The sequence below is a fragment of the Saccostrea cucullata genome, unplaced genomic scaffold, assembly GCF_032062105.1.
Source record: "Saccostrea cucullata isolate Sc308-1 unplaced genomic scaffold, CSIRO_AGI_Scuc_v1 ctg10481, whole genome shotgun sequence".
In the NCBI taxonomy this organism is placed as follows: domain Eukaryota; kingdom Metazoa; phylum Mollusca; class Bivalvia; order Ostreida; family Ostreidae; genus Saccostrea; species Saccostrea cuccullata.
Window position 1 is genome coordinate 10,655 of NW_026924199.1, and position 12,589 is coordinate 23,243.

General features: G+C 35.2%; 2 long non-coding RNA genes across 2 annotated transcripts; both read right to left on the minus strand.

Annotated features, from left to right (window-relative positions):
* Positions 1-380: 380 nt before the first annotated feature.
* On the minus strand, positions 381-1,252 carry LOC134265946 (uncharacterized). The gene is made up of 3 exons (XR_009991867.1): positions 1,180-1,252; positions 734-873; positions 381-453 (listed from the first exon to the last, which is right to left on the minus strand). It is a non-coding gene; the product is annotated as an uncharacterized LOC134265946 (long non-coding RNA).
* An 8,598-nt stretch (positions 1,253-9,850) lies between these two features.
* LOC134265947 (uncharacterized) lies at positions 9,851-11,512 on the minus strand. Its single transcript, XR_009991868.1, has 4 exons — positions 11,439-11,512; positions 10,974-11,169; positions 10,615-10,700; positions 9,851-9,959 (listed from the first exon to the last, which is right to left on the minus strand). It is a non-coding gene; the product is annotated as an uncharacterized LOC134265947 (long non-coding RNA).
* Positions 11,513-12,589: the final 1,077 nt, after the last annotated feature.

Sequence of the window (12,589 nt, forward strand, 5' to 3'; positions counted from 1 at the left end):
AACGTTTGAGTAATACTGGGCAAGGCTCCCGTTATCCAACACTACAGAAATACAATGAATCCCATAATTTTTTTACTATACTGTATGATACTTTGTGTATATTTAAAGTACAAGTTTTCAGGGTATATATAATGATAATGATAGAAACATCCTCATTTTACCTACAAGAATGTTTTAAGACTAGAAAAATTCAAATAATTTTTTTTACTATACATGACAATTGTATTTCAAATACACAGTAAATAAATTAGCTAATGATAATGATAGACCGAGACAAAAACAACACTTTTAGCTAAAATAAGGATCATTAATAAACATATTACCTGGTAGTTTGGTAGTTTAAGATCAAACATGATGAATGTTGGCTTTATGTATATTTTCTGCTTGTGAATGACTTCAAATATTGGCTCACAGTAATTGTTGACTCAGTGACAGACCACTTTCACCTAAAGCCTGAAATGATAAAAAGAACCTTGAGAAAAACTTAAGAATCATTTAAATGTTCTTTAAAATAAATCATATATGATCTACAGTATATCAAAGGTCAATTTGAAATTCAAAGTTTAAATATGAATCTTCCATATAAGCAAATTCCAGGTTTACAAGGATCAGGGATTTTGCCAGATCCCAAGGGAGGGTGCTACAAGATTGCATTTATGTCTCAAACAAAGAAATAATTTCACTATGTATTACTACATAGCTTGATTTAATTTTATTAACTTTTTTTTCTTACCTGTCTGATGAACACAACAAAGGCTACAAAGCTGACTGGTAGAATACAGGTATACAGCTGTCAAAACTCTCCATTGATGACCAGACTGCATGCCGCATTGTATGTTGTGAATTATTGATCTTTAACAGGGGAAACTACTCCTGAAATCAGAGAAATTGTAGACAAAATGAGAGATATCTGCTCCTTTTTAGTTCTCACACAAGGAAGTAATTAAAGTCTTCCGTTCGTATCCAAAACACAACTTGACCTAGATATTCATGATATATCTGTATACCAAATTTCATTTCAGTATGTGCAATGGTTGCAAAGAAAATGAACAGAAACTAAGTGTACCGAAAGACAGACCGACAGCAGCAAAGCAATATGCCCTCCCTTCTTCGAAGGGGGCATAATAAATGCCTCATGTGGCTTTTAAGAAAGAAAATTGACAGTATAAACATACCAACCTGAAATACACATTGGTTTCACATGTTGATAAACAGCCTACACACCATCTAGGAAGTTGCATCATGCACACCTGAAAAAAAGAGTTCCCTTTAATTCAGTGGCATAATTCTGCTACATTTATGATATTCCTAGTACACGAGTCCAAATTCAATACTGAAAGCCTAAAAATTTTGCCAAAAATTGAAAAATAAAAGTAAATTGTTAAATTTTTCCATTGAAATTGAGCTTTAAAGCATCATAATATTTTGAAATATTCTTGTAGGCCAGAAGAATATAGGGACCACCAACCCAGTCAAATGTCTTGTTCCCATAAGAAGACTAAGTAAAAAAGAGTTTCAGGACATTGTAAGGCCACAGAAAAATGGAATGTTTGCAGTTATAGATGTCTATTGAATAGCCGAGGCACCTAGTGCACATGAGATGAAGATTGTACGACAAAGGCATATCCCTGAAATTATACAAAGTACTTCACCAAGAAAAGACTGCTAAATCTGGAACAATGCATTTAAAGAACACTCACATAAGTTTCCAGACTGTGATGGTCTACTTGACTGGAATCAGCAAGGGAAGGAAAAAAGAGGCCTGGCATGGATCCTTTCCATCCGATGTAAGAAATGCCACCATACCAGTCACCGAGAAAAGCTTTACTACAAAGAGGTGAGAAGATCTGGCAGGGGACAAAGAGCTGCACAGCTGAATGTGGCCATGACTGTCGGTCACCTGGGTACCAGTGTTACAACAGAAGGTATGCATGGTATGCTTCTTGGTGCAAATATTGAAACAGCATCAACCACCAATAGACCTGCAACAAAGTGGTTAAAATTATTGCCAATATATGAAGAAAATAAGGCCGAACATTCAAGGACTCAATGTAAAATGTGGACTACTTGATACCCTCCCCCATAAGAGTGTAAGTATATGCTCGGTACATTAATGTCACCTTCAAAGCCATTGGATAAATCAAATTCCAAGCTGCCATCCAAGTGACTTGTACCTTCCGTGAAAATGTAACTCAGAGGAAAAATGTTGTGGAAGTATTCTGTGGGAATACACTATCCAAGAAAGGCACACACCTACGAAGCAAAAGAAACGAAGTTACCTGCCCAGGGCACGAAAACTGCACTGCAACCATTCCACCGTAGACCACCATTGGAGATGAGAATTAAAGGGATTACAAGGCTGCTAATTGTAATGGCGAGTTACAAAGTGATGACCCTCCACTAGTCATATCCCATTTCACCAGTGATGGAGACAGTGCCGCTGCATCTGGTGCATCTGAAAAACATTTAGGACATATAAATGAAAACCTTAAAGAACTGCATCACTTAATTCTTTGACTCTAAAAGAATGGGAAAATCGCAGCATTGATAAGGCCAAAAAAGGGGCCTTATTTATATGGGAAAAGTTTACTGTGACAATTCACACACAATAGAAATGTATTCCTCATAATACCAGAAAATAAAATAATTTGCATTTTTAAACTGTATTAGCATAATAAACAACAATAAAACTTATTAAAGTTGCTCATTAAATCCCACACAGCTGGTTATAAACAAATCATTGATCGTGATGAACTTGTCAACAAGACATCATTTTTACCTGATGTTATTTTGGTAAATATGTCCATAGGACATGAATGCCCCGCTGAGGATATATTAGTAAAGCAACATGAAAATTTGTATGTGTATAAAATTTGATCATAATATCTTGAATAGTGATACAGCTGAATTGCTTGTTTGGAAAATATAGGTCAGATCCAGCATCCGAAGCAAGTCTAGCAGCATCCATCCCTAGATGCATCATCCATGCAAGTTTGTTCAGGTAGGGCTTATAGTTACTTGGGAATGAAAATATAGGTCAGATCCAGCATCCGAAGCAAGTCTGGTAGTGTCCATCCCTAGATGCATCATCCATGCAAGTTTGGTTCAGATAGGGCTTATAATTACTTCGGAATGAAAATGTAGGTCAGATCCAGCATCCAAAGCAAGTCTAGTAGTGTCCATCTCTAAATGCATCATCCATGCAAGTTTGTTCCAAGTAGGGCTTATAGTTCCTTAGTAATGGACCTGCTCCAAAAACTTTAACCTGGTCACTCATCTGAAAAATGTAGGTCAGATCCAGCATCTGAAGCAAGTCTGGTAGTGTTCATCCCGAGATGCATCATCTGTACAAGTTTGTATCAACATGTGAAGTTTGATAACACCATCTTGAATGGTATGTTTAAAACTGAACTAAACACTAATTTAAGAAAAGTGGGGTCAGAGCTAAACGCAAAGTGTGACGGAAGGACAGAAGGATGGAAGGACAGAAGGACGGAAGACGGACATGACAAACAGTATATGCCCCGGCCATATTCCTGGCGGGGCATAAAAATGTATTTTATTATTAAACAGAATATTTTTTACAGGTTTTAAATAGGCTATTAATACCAATGTATATAGCCTATGTTTAGTTTGATTATTAATTACCGTATATCAGGATTTTTCCGCGTGTATCCAATTTCCGCTTTGTTTGCAACGAGTTCTGAATCGCGGAAAATAAAACAGCGTAAATTTATACAAAGTTTTTTTCTTGTAGCAGAATTATTTCTTAATGTATTGTAGAGGGTAGAAATAGCGGTATCAGAGGACAAGATACTGGAAATAGGTATAAGCCCTTATTGTTTGTTTACTAATTGACAAGCTAGCTAATTATCACGTTCCTTGCGAGAAGCCATTAAACTAATTATGCCTGAGCTACTAGTCAGTTAATGACCTATGATTGTTTAAAACTTAAATAATAATAACTGTGGATTTGAGAGTTAGTACGCAACACAGGTGTGTAATTAGCTAAGCGGGTCTTCCGAAATTGACGAGGTGAAGGTCGATCAGGTCTATTTCTCACCTGTATGAAGTAACTCAAGCTTAATGACTTTTACATTTTACATCCTATTCCTTCACAGGCTTAAACAATTGTTAATATAATATAATCACTGGGACTTTGAAATGGTGAAAATTTGATTTGCGTAAATTTAATATACTGATTTAGGTTCTGATTCGCGGAAAAAACATGACGCGGAAAAAACCTGATATACGGTACTATCGAGAGAATACATTTAATTAATTCTGCTATGCTTTTGTGTACAGGTTAGGCATATTAAACATTGATATGCCTCATTAAATCGCCTTTCGCAAGGGCATACACTAGATAGATTTTAACCATTTTTTGAACATAAATAAAGGATATTTTCCTTAACAGAAAGTACAAAGTATGCAGAAATAATTAATAGCTTGGATTTCTAATTTCCACTATTTATGAGGTATGTCCTCATGATACCGACATTTGTTATTGACTTGCATTCAGTACACAAACTTTGCCTTTTTCATGTGACTGTTCATTGATAGGACATACCAAACTTCATACAGTACAGAGTGGATTATACTATGCTATTTCCATAAGTATTTAAGTTCTGTGATAATAAAACAGCTTAATAAAAATAAATTCAGTTTTGAAAAGGTCCCGTGTTTTGCACATCTATTTCCCGTTGATTTCTCCTTAACAGTGCTGCAATACATAGGCGCTCCCCATGTAATTCTGTAAATGACGTATGATAAGTATATATAGGTCTACCCCTCTATACTATAAAATATCCAAGGCCTGCAACTGGGCGCCATTGTGGATTTCGCCCGGGACCTCTGGCTGACTTACTTTAAGGGTTTCTGGGGTACACTGGGCTGGTTATCAGCATCGGGTACTGTAATTTATTGAAATAAAATATTTGCAAACTTTTATCCAGCACCATTCCGTTGCTTTCTCTTGTTTTCAAACATTTCTCTATTACACCGTCACACTTAGCTGATCTCGGCCGGAAGAAGTCGATTTCGTCGATTTTCAACAACTCGTACGAAAATAACTTTCGGAAGTTTGACAATATTTAGTGGGGAAAGTACATAGGCGCTTGGTTTCAGGATGGTGTATGTTGTGTATTATGTGTTTTTTGGTTTGTCTGAATACCCTCATTAAATAAAAATGAAAACTCGCTGAAATTAGCACGTTTTAGAAATGTCATATTCTTTGGAGTTTTTTTTCTCTCTGGGGTACATTTTTTTGTTTCTGTACACAAGCCCCTGTGATACTCTTTGAGAAAATAAAAAAATATTATCTCGGAAAGAGGTACTGATTTTTCCAGCTGATTTATTTTCTCTACACAAGTCCGTATGAGCTAGACAGGCACGTAGCAACAAGGGGGGAGGGGGGTTGCCCGCCCCTACTTTTTCTCCAACATTACCTTTACTATTGAAAATGTGCATTGAAAGGTAGGTTGCCCCCCCCCCACACACACTTATTACCATAGTATTGTGATATGAAGGAAAATGTACTAGTATTGTATGGGAAAAAAATGAAAGTGAAAGGAAGTTGGCTTTGAAAAAAATTGGCCACTACCCCCTTCCTTCCCCCCCCCCCCCCCCCCCCCCCCCCGAAATAGGATTTTCGTGTTTGAGCTTTTTTTTTTCGGCTCGTCAACTTTTACAGGTAAGTGAAAAAAAAATGTTTCTCTCTGGCAGCCCACCCCCACCCCCCCCCCTCACTTTCAAAAACGATGCTACATGTACGTGCCTATGAGAGTATATATACTGTACATATGACATTTTTAAAACGTGCTATTAATTTCAGCGAGTTTTCATTTTTCTTTAATGAGGGTATTCAGACAAACCAAAAAACACATAATACACAAAATACACCATCCTGAAACCAAGCGCCTATGTACTTTCCCCACTAAATATATTGTCAAACTTCCGAAAGTTATTTTCGTACGAGTTGTTGAAAATCGACGAAATCGACTTCTTCCGGCCGAGATCAGCTAAGTGTGACGGTGTAATAGAGAAATGTTTGAAAACAAGAGAAAGCAACGGAATGGTGCTGGATAAAAGTTTGCAAATATTTTATTTCAATAAATTACAGTACCCGATGCTGATAACCAGCCCAGTGTACCCCAGAAACCCTTAAAGTAAGTCAGCCAGAGGTCCCAGGCGAAATCCACAATGGCGCCCAGTTGCAGGCCTTGGATATTTTATAGTATAGAGGGGTAGACCTATAGGGTGAATTCACCATGCATCGGATACCCTTGTACTTCAACAAGTTCTAGCGATATCGCTACCGACGGAAATTTATCAAAATGGAGTTTAACATTTAGTTTGTGATTAAAATAACAATTTAGGACACAATTATATGCCGTTTATTAAGAAAATATCCCCAAAAATCGAGTTTTTAGGAAAAACTGAAAATTCACCATGGATCGGACATTGTTCACCATGCATCGTACAAACGGTATGGAGACCGGAAAAATATCATACTTTGATCACAGTGCTTTAAAATCCTTGATATGGATATATTTCCATCTTTTTTCTTAGAAATAATCCTCAACATAAATTTAATCGACGATATTATTGCACAAATGTAGAACGATTCTACAGACCTCACTCTGTCTTATAAAATGCTTTAAAATGCTTATAATGCGGTAATTCGCGCCTTTTTCTCATGGTTTATCATACTCTGGTTTGTAGAAATAAATTGAGTCAAATTCCAGACGTCATATATCGATAACTTGTATTTTGACTGAAAATATAGAGTTTTGATTTTCTTTTTCCGCAAAAAGCAGCTGTCAGCTGGGTTCTGTATGAAAATGGTAGTGTTTACCTTTGCATCGAAAAGTGTCCGATGCATGGTTAATTTGTGTCCGATGTACAGTGAAATTAGCATACTAGTAAAAACCAGCTCTAATAAGAATTAAACAAACATTGAAGTGAAATTTCCTTATAATTTATGTAAAATTACCAATCCCTGACAAAATTCACCAAAGTCCGACTCGTTCCGTGGAAGTCGAATTTAAAAGAACGATAACTCTAAAAATTGCAAAATCATAAATTTCGGGTTATTCCCCTTTGATGATGTAAAATATGACGTAATTTCAAGGCCATTTGCGGGGTATTTTTATCACAACATGATAAACAAAATCGGTATCATCAAAAAATTTAAATCTTCATCTTTATGACAGAAACAAATAAATACACAGAACTCTTAAGCTGAAAGAGAGTTTATTGCCTAAAGTTGTCCGAAGCAAGGTATGTGTCCGATGCATGGTGAACTCACCCTATATACTTATCATACGTCATTTACAGAATTACATGGGGAGCGCCTATGCTGCAATATGGAGATATCGCATAATATTGTCTATCTATATTTCCTATTTATATAATCTATACAAGCACAAACAGGTCAAAATACTACGTATTCACTGGGTTTGACGCTGTATTCACTGGAGGGTCAGTGCGCATGCAGCGGCATTGTGACATCACAATAAACACCTCAAACAATGTTGTAAACAATGGTTGCAACAGCCTCAGCCAGCTTATATATGAATCATCGGAGGCCCTACATTCGTTACGGTCCTTAAGAGTCATGCACCTTTTATTTTTCTTGAATATCTTGCAAGATTTTGACCCCCTACTGCACTACATCGTCAGAAAAAAATTATTTGGATTGATTTTGTCATATTTTACAGCTGCTGAAGATGATATGGACAAAAGCAGGCAAAAGTGTATAATCAGAAACAAAATTTCCCCTAACTTAACATAAATCCGCTATTACTGCATATGTTAAGAAAGAAAATATTTGATATTATTTTCTTACATCCTATCTCAAGTGTATTGGAGCTACGGCACGCATTATTTATATAAAGTCAACAAAAGTCACATGTCCAATTTGGAATTTTTGGGTCTGTATTATGTAATTTCCACTAAGGTCACGACCACAGGACATGTGTTTCTAAAAAGGCGTTGGGTAAACATTGTCATTGGTACTTTGAACGAGATGTAAACAATCAATAAAGGCATGATTTTTAAAAACTATCAGTTTAATCGAAAGAAAAAATATTTACAACTAGTGCTAATTGTAACGGGGACCGTTACAGATGTTCCCCAAACGCTCCTCAACTCCCTTTTATAATCATATTCCCTGTAGGCGTAATTAAATAAGACAAACTCTATGCATTTGAGACTTTAATAACGTTTACCAAAAAGTGTACCATGTTCATTCAAATTTTATTATTGCACACTTGCGCATGTGAATGCATGTGCGTAATGACCATATCATATTGTCTACACAATCTATATATTTTAATATGCTAAATATAATCCAAAAGTATATTAAAAAAACGGTCATTTAAGTGTATTTTTGATTTTACCCATTTCACGTGCACGCACGTGCATACATGAGCATGGTGACCATACATTCTTGTAGAAGTCCATTACATCTATCTATGTTCTAAATCCCACCCCATCTGGTTGAAAACCAAGGGCGTTATACCTGTTTAAAGTTTCAGCCAATCAGATTGCAGCGCATGTACACGCACATGTATGCATGTGCATGGTGACCATACCTTCTTGTAGAAGTCGATTATATATATCTATGTTCCAAATCTTATCCTGTTTGGTTGAAAACCGAGGGAGTTATAGCAATTTAAAGTTTCAGCCAATCAGATTGCAGCGCACGTGCATGCACGTGTTTTCATGATAATTCCTATATACCATGTTGTAGGATATCCTTATGCATGGCTATGTTCAATTTAAGTTTCAAAGGATTTCGTCAAAAAACAAGAAAGATATAGAGACTTTAGTTTCAGCCAATCAGAGCAAAGCGCACGTGCATGCGCGTGAGATCTTGCTATTTTGACCATGTCATCTTGTCTATAGTACTAATATATCTTTACACTATGAGTTTCAAAGCATTTCATCAAAAAATAGAAAAGTTAAGGCAATATACATTATATTGTTCATTTCACATGATGCACGTGCGCGCTCTTGCAAGCACGTGCGCACAAAATGACCTTGATTCCGCAAATCTACATAACATGTCTACTGACCCTAAAAAGGTTTTACCTACATCGGATCAACAATTTACAAGATCAACAAAAAAGTACCCAGGAAGAAGAAGAAGAAGAAAAATAATAATAATAAGAAACAGAGTAAAAACAATATGTTCCCCAACTTCGTTTGGGGAACATAACTAAGGTATGACTTACGAAATGAAACAGTATCTCGAATTTATTTTGAAATCGGACATTAGCTCATTAGGGTAACGACTCATGGACCTCCTAGGATATCTGCAAAGGCAGGAAAATTGTTAGTCAAACCTATCGCAGTATTATTTAATTTATGACAGTTAACGTCATTGTATCGACCTTAAAACTTACAAAATAACTTAAATGAGACTGCTGATATTCTTGTTTCATCATCAACTTGTCAATAATTTATCTTAATGTTTTAGAAATTGTACATATTTGCGTATAAAATCAACTGAGAGATTTTAAACCCTTTTGCAGGTGATGAAGGTATATTGCTGTGTAAGTAAGGAAAGATGATGATTGAAAAGTTAAACTCATCACGTTTATCATAAAGGTTTGTTGTTTAAGATAACCATTAACATCTTTTCAAGTAAAATATCCAATATGAAAAAGATGTGTCAGACTTGGAAAACAGACTGCTAAGACTCTATTCAGCAGTCACATGTTTCCAGGAAGAACCATTAGGCCATGAGAGAATCTGTGCCGAGAAGAGTTACCTTAGACCTGAAGCTTCAATGCAAGACTACGAGCTAGAATTGCTACAAACACTAGCTACTCCGGAGACTTACCTTTGATGAAGCAATTGCTATGTCTACTGCAGCTGGCTCTATTGTAAGCTGCAGCTACCAAAGACAACGTGGAAAGTCCTGTCAACTTTATTCCTTTTTCTGTTGTGGACTGTAAAACATGAAATGGAAATTTTCATGTCGCCTAGTGACTTTGAATTATACGACAGAAGAAGACAACTAAATGTTTGTTAAAATACTGTATAAATTTGATTTTAGGACCAAGTAATATTGAAAGAACAAGAGATCTTTGTAAAACACTTATGCCCCCCTCCCCCCAATGGAATTTTTCTAGGTCCAAAAGGGTCTAAAAATGGTGCGACTGAACCCAAAACAGAACTTGACCAAGATATTTATCTGATAAATCTGTATACTAAATTTCATTTCAGTATGTGCAACGGTTGTGAAGAAAATGAACGGAAACTACAAATAATTGAAATTTTTCTAAGTCAAAGGGGCATTACTCTGTCAAAAACGGTGCAATTGTACCCAAAACAAAACTTGACCTAGATACATGTATCAGTATACATGTACCAAATTTCATTTCAGTATGTGCAACGGTTGCAAAGAAAATGAATGGAACTAAGTGGACCGACAGACAGCAGCAAAGCAATATGCCCTCCCTTCTTCAAAGGAGGGCATAATTAAATATCATACTTGTACACAAAAAATCTGATTTTGTAAATAGGGCATATTTAAATCAAATCCAAAATGTATTACAAGTAGTAGAAATTTTGAAAGTAGAATACATAAAGTTGTGCACTCACTGAATAGGGGTCATGAAAACTCAACATTAGAACTGTGTAAATCGGTAGGGGCACCTGCTGTAAAAGGAAGTAGAGTGGTCCATCATCTAAAACAACAACAAAATGGACAAAATTACTTTAAAATAAAACAATAACTGTTTAAATATAAATCTCAAAGAAAATACTATAAATCTCAATGATATCAGCTGTATGATAAAAATTCTAAAGAGTATGCTTCCATTAAATCATAATAACAGATCAAAAATTAAAAAGGAAGCTACAATATGTTGCTCAGTGTTTTATTTATAATGCATGATTCTTTTCAACTGTGTAAATGGGTAAAATGTAAACATGTAAATATTGAATTATTATTCCCCTACCGATGAAACCAGAGGGGACTATAGGTTTCCTCCCAGTCTGTCCGTCCAAAGGTACATATTAAGGTACATATTAAGGTATGTTACAAGTGATTGGTAGAAATACAGGTATACAGGTGTCAAAACTCTCTGTTGATGACCAGACTGTATCCTGCATTGTAGATCTGCCATTATTGATCTTAAACAGAGGAGACTACTCCTGAAATCAGAGAAATTGTACATAGTGGTAAAAAATGAGAGTTACCTGTTTTTCTTTAGGTCTCACACAAGGAAATAATTTCACAATATATTAATTTATAGCTTTGTATTAAATTAATTAATTGACTATATATAGACTTGAAGCATCTAATTCATGAAAAAGAAAATAAAAATTAATTCTTGAACAAATATTTGAAATCAGAATTTAAAACTTAAATACAACTTATGCAGCTTTAAAGAAAGAAATTTGACTGTAAACAACATCCTTACCCCAAAATACTCGTGGATTTTACATGTTGACAAACAGCCTAAACACCATCCAGGAATCTGCTTCATGTTCACCTGCAAAAAAAAATTCAGTGGAGTAATTCTGCTAAATATATGATATTCCTAGTATGAGTCTAAATAAATACTGTAGGCCTCAAAAAAAAAGATGCCAAAAATGAAAATAATAAAAATACAGTATAGGGGATTAATTTCACGGGTTGTAATTTTCAAGTTTTTCTCTCATCTGACATGTTCGCGGTTTCTTGAGTTCACGGAATTGGTAAATATATATAATAAAAGTTACCTCCCTTGTCTATATCCGTTTAATCCATACTGGACATAGCTACATGTAAATGACATCAATCAGCGTTATGTCTTTTTTACATGAACAGGGTAGATTAAGATAAAATTGTTAGATTTAATATTAATAATTAATTAAAACAAGTGCAGTTATTAAAAGTTCTTCACTCTTAACATCAAATGACTTTCCTATAGATCGATGCTATTACGATGAGTGCATATGCACCCAGAATCTTCAATTCAATTAACGTGGCGAAAAACCATATGCACTGGTCGGAAATAAATGTGTCTATGTAGTTTGACAAAATAATATCCTTCAACATCTTCAGTAAGTTCGATATTCATTTGAACGATTTTTTAAAACCAAAATGCAGGGCTCCCACTGGACCGAAAATATTTTTCGCCACTTTTCGCAACACAAGCTTTAAGGAAAGGCATACTTACATCTGATTTCTCGACAATGCAATGCACTTTTTGTTATTCATTTTTTTATCATGTTTATCTGACACAGACATTGTTTTAAAATTGTAATGTTTAAAGCTTATGGTAGTATCCATTTAAAAAAAGGAAAAAAATGTTGGAATTACACAATTAATTTGATATTGTATTGATATCAGCCAACTCTTGACAGAAAATGTCCTCTTGTTTATATTTTTTTCGCCTAGAAGGAGGGGGGGGGGGGGGCTACAGACCTTAAGCAGAAATATGACATTTTTTTTTAAATGGAAATTTTCATCATTTCATTAATTAATTGTGAAAAGAAGTATATTAAAAAGTAATGAAAATTAGGTTTGAAACTTGACTTTATTTTAACAACTTGTAGACTCCATGGTTTAATATGCAAGTTCATTTTA